Source organism: Cervus elaphus, chromosome 16 (genome assembly GCF_910594005.1).
Source record: "Cervus elaphus chromosome 16, mCerEla1.1, whole genome shotgun sequence".
Taxonomy (NCBI): Eukaryota; Metazoa; Chordata; class Mammalia; order Artiodactyla; family Cervidae; genus Cervus; species Cervus elaphus.
In genome coordinates, this window is record NC_057830.1 from 27,478,682 (window position 1) to 27,489,421 (window position 10,740).

Here is a 10,740-nt window from a genome sequence, read left to right on the forward strand (position 1 = left end):
TTCAAAGGTCATCTAGGATGACCTTTGCAGATTAACAAGTTTCCCTCAATATATATTTACTATCAAATCTGCAGGTTTATGTCATACTTGTATCCACTTTTAAATTGACTATGACTAGCCAATTCCAGGGCCATACATTTTTGAACTTACCCCAGAACTTGGCCATTATACAAGCTAGAACCTTTTAAAATGGTGTTTTCTTGACATTTTATTGTTCACTTGAAGCCTTTACATGTCTTTCACTGGTGGGGCATGAATAAAGAACGAGGTTACCTCAGATGGGACTGGGATGGTGGTAGGCATTACAGAGAAGCTTAAAGCAGTGAGGAGAGAAGCTCAAAAATATGATGCTACCTCTGCCTTGGGTGGATCTCAAACGTGTATGTTTTTCATTTTCCAAAATCATTAAGTGAAAAGGCAGCTGTTCCAGAGACTCAAGGACTGTGACTGAACATGGCATTTAGCTTCAGTGAATTAGCATACAGTATCTGCCTTTTATGCTTGATGTTTCAGAAGCACTCTGAAGACTGGTAATCCATGGGTGTAAAAGACTAGAGTTGAAGACATGGATGCTCTCCTAGTGATATACACCTAATCCTATTTTATCTACCACCCACACCATGTATGGTTTAGTCAAGATTCTCTCACAGAGCAGCCTTTCAGAAGAAAAAGTTATTTTTGTCAGCTGCCAAGTGGAGCAGACTGGGTGTTAAATCTGTTTTCTCTTGGGAGTGGTCATGGGTTCTCACATGTCCCATGACAAACATGCCTCAGAGAACAAGTCACGCTGGGAACCAGGTAGTGTCACCAGGAACTCTCCCAGAAATCAGTGTGAGCCTCAGTTGACCTGCACTGAGCCCCATGTGTAGGCTCCCCTGCACTGGCAGCCACAAACTTCCTGAGACTCATAAACTCAACAAGTCCAAAACAAGAATTATGATCACCCCTCCAAACTCCTCTATCTGAGGTTCCTGCCCTAGGCACTGGCACCACCATCCATCCAGAAACATGGAAATCTTTCTTGATTGATTTCTCCCCTCACCCCACAAAGCAACCTTTCAACAAGTTCAGTTATTGCCCCTCTGACTTTTCTCAGATTTATTAATATCCACTTCTCTCCACCTCAGCCTCAACATCCTAGTTCAAGCAACTTCCATCTCTCTTCTGAAGAACCCTGACACTTCCCAGTTGGTCAGCCACATCCACTGTCCCTCTACCCACTCTCCATCCTAGGCCATGGTAATTTTTTAAAACATATTTCTGTTGCTGTCCTGACAAAGGCTCAACAACAATCTCCCACTGATCTCAGGACAAATATCAATATCCAGATTTTCTATGGCCTTTTCTCTGCCTGTGACCCCGGCCTCATTTCAGGCCACAAAACATCCTCCAAATCTCGACAAGCCAGACCTGCTGGCTTTCCTTTCATCCATGCTCTCTCTTCCCACAAGACATTGGTACCTGCTGTTCTCTCTGTCTGCCATGGAACCATCCCAACACCATACCCCCTTTTATATTGTGGTAAAATATACATAACACAAAATTGACCATTTTAACCAATTTAAGTATATACTTCATTAGCATTAAACACTTTCACATTGTTATGTAAAAATATAGAACACTTCACAAATTTGTATATCATCCTTGAACAGAGGCCACGCTAACTGTATTATTCCAATTTTAGTCTCTGTGCTGCTGAAGTGAGCACTTTTTCCCTTTTGACTGTAAAGTTTGACTCATCCTGAGTTTATTCAGGGAAGCCTTCCAAGACCAGGTCCATCACAAGTCACACATCCCCTTGACTGCCCAGCACCCAGTGCAAGTTTTCTGCTTGTTCCATTGATGTCTGTTCTCTCTCACTAAACTATGAACTCCTCAAAGGCAGTTCTCATTGTCTAAAGGAATGCTAGGTCCACAATGGAAGCTCAGTGTATCCTAGTTAAATGAATAAACAAAGAAATGCAATTTTACCTTCAGTGAAGACCATCTTTGACATTCTAGAAAACTCTGTCATTCTACATTGCCTTGAACTCCATTCCAGAGAAGGATCTTGACTTTTGAAAAACTAAAATCATTGATGAAGGGTGTTTTTTTCCACTTTTCTCAAAGAGAAGACTTATTAATTCAGACTTCATCTCTCATAAAAGATGAAAATACCTGATAGTCTTTACTTTTTATATTCATTGAATATTTATATTTATTTTTCTGTTTTACAATTGTATCCATTTTTCTATGAGATCCTTGTTTTTTTTTAAATTTTTATTGGAGTAGAGTTGGCTTACAATGTTGTGTTCATTTCTGTTGTACAGCACAGTGAATCAGTTATGCATATACATATATCCACTCTTTTAGATTTTTTCCCATATAAGTCATTATAGAGTATTGAGTAGAGTTCCCTGTGCTACATTGAAGGTCCTTATTAGTTATCTATTTTATATATAATAGTGTGTATATTGTAAATAAGTTCATTTGTACTATTTCTTTTAAGAGTCCACATATAAGCAATATCATATGATATTCTTTAAACAATAGGTTTTCCTTTGATTCTATTCATCAAGGTTTCACATTTATTGAATCTACACTCAGACCTCTGAAGGAGTTTGTAATTTACAAAAACTAATGTAAACTATAGCTTATTTTGCCAAAGCCTGAAAGATACCCATCATGATGCTGCCCCACCACATCTGCAGAGAAGTCCCCACCACTCATTGGGGCTGATAGTGGGGTCTGGAGAGGGCTGTCCCTGGAACCTGAGGTATGTCTGCACCCATCAAGTTCATGGAGAACTTGTCATTCCTGACTTCAAGAAGCCTTGCAATGGGCCAGACTAGGATAGATCTGAGATTTCATGAGACCAAGGATGATAGCCCTGAATTATAGAAAGAACAGCTGACATGCACATGACCCTTGACAATTTATGGGTTGTTCATAACATCAGGAGCTCTTAGGGAGCAACATCAACAACAGCATCCTCAGTTTAAAGATGAGGGGAAAACATTCAGAGGTCAAGCAACTAGTCCAACATCCCTCAGCCAGTAGCCAGGTCAGATTTAGCACATGTTTTGATGCCTAAACCCTTGCTTTATTAATTCTACTTTGCTCAATATGTCAATAACTACCACATTTTTTTTTTCAAAGGCAAGGTCAATGTCAACAGCATCCTAGAAATGGTATAAATAAATTCTTCTGGCCACTTTGCACCATGGGTTAATTCATAGAAAATAGAAAGAAATGTGGCCTGTGCTTATAAGGCCCTTTAATGAGGAGTCAATTCATTGGAAAAAGACCACGATGCTCAGAAAGATTGAGGGCAAGAGGAGAAAGGAGTGACAGAGGATGAGACGATTGGATGGCATCACTGATTCAGTGGACATGAGTTTGGGCAAACTCTGAGAGATCGTGAAGGACAGAGAAGCCTGACATGCTATAGTCCATGGGGTCGCAAAGAGTCAGTCATGACTTAGTGACTGAACAACAAAGTGCTCAAACACTTAACTTACCACTTTAATTGCACAACTTTGTGGTTATTCAATAAGTGTGTTTGATTCACTGGCTGATCAAAAGTCTAGCAGTATCACGTGATGACCAAGACTGCTTGTTAACATACAAAACCCTAAAAATTCTGGGTCCATGAGTTATTCCCAGGCTCTGGTTCCCCTGTGTCCAGGCTCGAAGCTGTTTCCTGTCCTGACATTCTGCAAAGTTTCATTTAATGCCGTCTGCCTCCAAGCACAGCCTCGGATAGGCTGCGTCTGCTGGTTTTCCTCTAAATCTTGCCTGTTCCCACCCTCTTCATAGGGAACTTGGTGAAAAACACACTAATCTCTTGGATCAAAGTGAGAACAAAATGCATAATTCTCCCACTGCAGGATCAGAGCGTGCTTAGATCACCCTGTTGGCTTTTGGCTGAGGAGGTGTTGAAAGGGAGAGAGGCGCCTGTCATGAGGTCATGAACCGAAGCCTCTGGACACTTGTCTGCTTGCCACTACCACCCATGTTCATACTTGGCCCCACTGAGCCAAAGTTTCCAGTGACCAAAAATGTCCCTCAGTCTGGCATTTCCCATCTCCCAGTTAGGTTTTCCTTTTTTCATATCTATAAATCTGCCTTTTGTCACCTCTGCCACATGTTCCCCACAGCTCCCTATGGCCCTTACCTCCTCTCCCCTTGGCCACAGCTCATTTCTTTAGTATCAACTGTCAAAAATCTAACTGGAAGTCTTCTCTGGGGCTTAGTGGTAAAGAATCCACCTGCCAATGCAGAGACGCAGGTTCAATCCCTGACTGGGGAAGATCTCACATGCCTTGTGGCAACTAAGCCTGTGTGCCATAACTACTGAGCCTGTGCTCTAGAACCTGGGAGCCACAACTACTGAGCACACATGCTACAACTACTGAAGCCCCACACCCTGGAGCCCGTGTTCCACAACGGGAGAAAGCCAAGTGCAGACCCTGCTTGCTGCAACTACAGGAAGCCCACACACAGCAATGAAGAGCCAGCGCAGCCAAAAATAAATAAATGAAGTCTAACTGGAGCAGAATGTAAACAATTTAGCTTTACTTACTCAGCAATGTATGCACACATCCCACAAACTTTTATTATCTGTCTCCATCTTAGGCATTCCAAAGCTCCTTTGTTTAAAAAAGAAATCTTTCCAGGGTTCCTTCATCTCTTACTTCAGCGGTCTCAACTTTCAACTAAAAGACAAAATGTGATCCGCTGGAGAATGGAATTGCAAACCACTCCAGTATCCTTGCCTCAAGAACCCCATCAACAGTATGAAAAGTCATATTTATGTTAAGTAATACCTTATATATAGCACTTAAAACTGGTTTTACAGTTTAGAATATAAGATGTAGAGAATATAAAATATTTAGAATATAAGATATAAAGAATCTCAAACATTTCCGTCATTTACAATCATGAAGTATCCTACTGAAACATAATCACTGGCCCTGAACACATATATTATCTATTGCTATGTAGTTACTCCAAAACTTACTGACTTAATAATAAATATTTATTATCTCTTACAGTTTATTTGCGATAAAAGAACTTAGGGTGGTTTTGACTCTCCGTCTCTCATAAGGTTGTAGTAGGTGAGGGCTGTCAGGATCTGATAGCTTGATGAGCTGGAAAACCAACCTGCATATTGGCCAATTCATGTGGCTGGCAGTAGGGACTGGCTGTTGGTACCAAGCCTCAGTTCTCTACCATATGGGCTTCTCTACTAAGCTGATTGAATATCTCCATGATATGATGGCTGGCTTCCCACAGAGCAAATGTGATGAGAGAGGTGGAGGTTATATCCTATTTATGGCCCAGTCTCAACAGTCACATAACATCACTTCTATTCATTAGAAGTGAGTCACTATGTCCAACCAGCATTCAAGGGGATGGGAATTAAGCTGTATATCTTGAAGGGACAGATGTCATAATTTGCAGGCATGTTTTAAAATCATCAATGGTTATAGATAGATGCAAATTATTTTAAAGCTTTATAGTTTATTTTGAGGTACAATTTACGTAAAGTAAAATTCATAAATCTTAAGTGTACAGCTGAGTAGTTTTACATGAATATGTACCTATGTAATCACCACCTAGATCAAAACATATATTTTTGTTGTGTATAATATATAATATTTTCAACATCTTAGAAAGTTTCATCATGTGAATTACTCTGAATTTTCTATGTACACAATCACCATGTACAAACAAAGACACTTTAGCTCTTTGTGTCTCATCTTTGTAGTTTGCCTTTACTTTTGATTTTCCCTACTGTTTGGGACCTCCAGATGAATAGATGTGATGTGGGTGGACATCCTTGTCTTGTTCCCAACTTAGGAGAACGTGTTCAGTATTTCACCATAGGTACAGTAAAGTGTTAGTCACTCAGTCGTGTCTGACTCTTTGTGATCCCATGGACTGCAGCCCACCATGCTCTTCTGTCCCTGGGATTCTCCAGGCAAGAATACTGGAGTGGGTAGTCATTCCCTTCTCCAGGGATCGAACCCAGGTCTCTCACATTGCAGGTAGATACTTTACCATCTGAGCCACCTAGGAAGCCCAATATTTCACCATATTCACCTGTAAGTGGTTTGTGGATAATTTTGATCAGATTAAGGAAACTCCATTCCTAATTTGGTTAAGTTTTGGCTATAGACATTTAAAGAAAAATCAGACCTCATGACTTTACTAGTTGCTTCTAAACATTAAACATTAGCTAGAGTATTGCCTTTACCTGCAAATGTCCCTTATCCAATTTAGAGAAAAATCATGCCAGGTCTACACGTTAAAAAAAAATTGCCAGAGCAGTCCTCAATTTCCAAATATACCAGTCCTTTGTAAATTGCAAGATTTTCTGACATGGAAGCTTAGTTATGTTTAGCGCTTAACTATATAAGCCAGCTAGAAAAGTGTATTTAATCTTGTGCCCAAAGTTACTGTCACAGCTACTGGTGGGGGATGGTGGTGGAATTCTGGGGAGAAATGGAGAGAAGAAGAAAGCAGGAGCAGCAGCTACAGCTCATGGGGAAGACAGTTCTTGCCACAGACTACCACACAATCCCAAAGCTGGGTGTGGCTGCCATTTACAAATTAGCATCACATGAATCAGGGCTCTCTAAAGCCCACCATATGTGGTGAAGAATTTTTAAATGTCCCAGTACCCAGCACATACAGCTCTAAAAGCAATGAAATTTAAAATAAGAACATTGGAATAGCACTGACATAGTGGTCTCCAAATTCATTGTCACATTTACTCTTCATAGCAGCCCTGTGAGGTTAACAGATGAGGACTCTGAGGTTTAGAGACATTTAGTGACTTGCCAAAGATCTCCCAGGCTAGAACATTTGCACCCGGGACCTGATTCAAGACTTAGGGCATGCAAACTTCATTGCATCATGTTGACAACGGATTGCATTTTTTTATGTGTTCTCTTAATTCCTGCAACAGGTGTGTTCATGATCAATGTAATTTTTTTGATTGTTCATCAAAAAAAGATCTTTCATCTTTTATTATTATATATTTTAGTAGTGGAAGAAATGATTGTGGTCAGACATACGCACACACACACACACATACATATATATATATATGAAAGTTATGAAGGCCATGGTTTAGATTAACTTGAAAGACATTTTTTATGAAGTCTCCCTTTTTCTCCTTCAGAGTGGACCTTGAGCATCAATCAGTGTTTGGTGGTTGCTTCTAGTAAGTCTTTGCTTCATTAATTTTGGTTGCTAAGTAAGGAGATCCACCTTTATCTGGGTGATTCAAAGTCATGCTTCTCCTGTGAACTGCTCTAATCTTGGCCTTGCTGGCAAATAGGCTTGCAACCCAAAATAAGACTTACTTCTCACCTACTCATTTTCTGTTCAAATCCTCCTTTATAGTAGGATGAAAAGCTAGGAGTTGATATCTTCTTTGCAGTTTCTGTGATTACTTGTCCTAGAGGTTTCCAGATCTGAAATACATAACAACTTGCAAATCCAAGAGCTGCAATACCCAGCCCCACAGCTATCAAACTTCTTGCCAGTCCACAGTCAGATATTGGCATCTAATAGCTTGGGGGTGGGGAAGGGTGAGGGTTGTAGTGCAGGCCCTCAAAAGAGATGGCAATGTTGCCAAGGGCTTAATGTAACTTTAGATGTTACTTTGATGTAAATTGAAGCGACTGTTCTAAAAATGACTATTTTTAGATCCCGAGCCTTGATCACAGTGCATTTAGCCATTTGGTTGAACAAACAAATTGTTTCTTCATCCACCTCCATGTATGTACCTTTTTCACATTTTAGGAATTCTGCTCCAAAACATCTATCAATATAAAACTTGTCAAATAAATTTTGATATGTCTTTAAAAAAAGGAATTCTGCTTCAGGTGACAAGGTATAAAAATGGGACAAAGCTGATAAGGAAGCAGTTCTATAATTTGGCAAGTATCCTAAATGTTACCCACCATAAGACTAATAATAATAATGAAAATCGTTAAGCATCATCATTTCATTCATATCAGCACATCTGTTTCCCACTGCCATATGCAAGGTCCTGCCTTGGACATTCAAGTCATTAGCAAGCAAATCTCAATTTACTAATACCTCCTTATGTAATAGATATTGAGAACATATTTGTTTTTCAAATGGAAAAACACAAAGCATATATAAGGCACTGAAGGATGTACACATTTTAGATGTTAGGTTGATTTTTACAGGATATGGTGTTCTGCAAGGGTGCTTTTGAGACCAGATATGCAGGCAGTGGTGAACAAGTGAGGGATGTCTCTGGTCTCCATTTACCAAAGTCGCATTTAGCAAAGGACATTCATATGCACCAGAGGGGAATGAGAGGGCACAGAGAGGCCTGGTGATCCCATTTCTAAGTGAGGCAACTGTGGATCCATCCAAAGGACTGATAAAAGGGCAACTAGTTGGGCTGGATATATGCCAGGCTAACTATGACATAAAGATCCAGCAGGACAATGAAGGGAATCTCAATGTTTAAATAATAAATGACAGCCTCTAGGAAAGACAGACTCACTTTTCTTAAGGTTTTTTATTAATATTTGAGCCAGATGACATCAGTGTCAAATATGAAAGGGCCTATTTCCAAAGGCTGTTAATGCTAGTCTCATTTGCTGTGTAAACAAGAACAGAAGTCATCAAAGCCAGAATGCCATTACTCCTTGGATTCTGAACATTCTAGAAGAGCTTATTGCTCTGTTTTTATTACTGTTGTTATTAAATCATTGATTGGATCATCCCATGGAACATGAAAGTTTATAGCAAGATTGATTTTTCCAAAAGTAAAGCTGCAAAAGTATTTTAGTGTGGCTTATACCTCCTTAATTTTCTAAAGTTCTCTTAAGGGAGAAAGCCAGTGGTCTTAACAGTTGGTAGGCAGGATTTCAAAGGCTTTTTCAGGGCTCTGGTTGCGTGAAGTCTTTTTTAAAAATTACCACCCCTCTAGACATTTATTTTGAAGTGTCTATCATGGCTTTGATGACTGCCAATCTAGGTTTCAGACCTCTCTTCAGCTGCCATGTGGTTAGTACATCACTTCCCACACATAAAATGATGGCAAGAACCCCTAGCCTCACTGGGAGAATCAGAGAATAGACACTGGCAAGCACTCTGTCTTTTCTGGAGGTCACCAGAGAAAAGTAAGGTGTTCTGTCATCCTTCCCTAATAGGTGATTTCTTAAGTAATTATTATTTCCTTTAAACATAGTCTCTACAAAATATCACAGGAAATTAGTTTTATACTCTCTCTTTTTTAAAATTTATTTTTATTTATTTATTTAAATTTATTTTAATTGGAGGCTAATTACTTTACAATATTATAGTGGTTTTTGCCATACATTGACATGAATCAGCCATGGGTGTACAGGTGTTCCCCATCCTGAACTCCTCCCCCCTCCCTCCCCATCCCATCCTTCAAGGTCATCCCAGTGTACCAGCCCTGAGCACCCTGTCTCATGCATCAAACCTGGACTGGCGATTTATTTCACATATGATAATATACATGTTTCAATCCTATTCTCTCAAATCATCCCACCCTTGCCTTCTCCCACAGAGTCCAAAAGTCTGTTCTTTACATCTGTGTCTCTTTTGCTTCTCGCATATAGGGTCATCATTCCCATCTTTCTAAATTCCATATACATGCGTTAATATACTGTATTGGTGTTTTTCTTTCTGATTTACTTCACTCTGTATATTAGGCTCCAGTTTCATCCACCTCATTAGAACTGATTCAAATGCATTCTTTTTAATGGCTGAGTAATAGTCCATTGTGAATATGTACCACAGCTTTCTTATCCATTCATCTGCCGATGGACATCTAGGTTGTTCCATGTCCTAGCTATTGTAAACAGTGCTGCGACGAACATTGGGGTACACATGTCTCTTTCAATTCTGGTTTTCTCGGTGTGTATGCTCAGCAGTGGGATTGCTGGGTCATATGGCAGTTCTATTTCCAGTTTTTTAAGGAATCTCCACACTGCTCTCCATAGTGGCTGTACTAATTTGCATTCCCACCAACAGTATAAGAGGGTTCCCCTTTCTCCACACTCTCTTCAGCATTTACTGTTTGTAGACTTTTTGATAACAGCCGTTCTGACTGGCGTGAGATGATACCTCATTGTGGTTTGATTTGCCGGTCTGCAGCCAGCTAGCTCTCCTCTGGTATTGGCTCAATCCTTTGTTCTGTGAGAGGGCCAGGCTGTGCCTCAGAGCTTTTGCGGGAAAGTTCTCTCTCTCTCTCTTTTTCTCTCTGGCTATCCCACAGTTTGGGTTGCTCTCTCACATCAATGCCCTCAGATTGTCCTCAGGACATTCAGGACCAGTCCCCACTCTATGCGTGCAGCCCATGCCTCTCTGTTCAGCCCTGTTCACTGCTGGCAGACGCAAGCATCTGGGCTACCTCTCTGCTGAAGTTGCGGCTAGGCACATAATCTGTGGATTCTTTTTTTTTTTTTTTTAAACTCTTGGTTATGTTGCCCTCCGAGGTTCCAAAACTCCTGCTGGTGAGAGGGCTTCCTGGTGTTTGGAAACTTCTCCTCCTTCACAACTCACTCCCCGGGATGGGTGTCCATCCCTAACTCTTTTGTCTCTCTTTTTATCTTTTATATTCTGCCCTACCTCCTTTCAAAGAGAATGGGCTGCCCTTCTGGGTGTCTGGTGTCCTCTGCCAGCTTTCAGAAGTTGTTTTGTGGAATTTGCTCAGTGTTCAAATGATCTTTCAAT

At 40.3% G+C, this 10,740-nt stretch overlaps 1 non-coding gene across 1 annotated transcript; it reads right to left on the reverse strand.

The window, feature by feature from the left end:
• Positions 1-1,607: 1,607 nt before the first annotated feature.
• On the reverse strand, positions 1,608-1,708 carry LOC122673094. Its single transcript, XR_006334585.1, has one exon. It is a non-coding gene; the product is annotated as a U6 spliceosomal RNA (small nuclear RNA).
• Between the last annotated feature and the right edge of the window lie 9,032 nt (positions 1,709-10,740).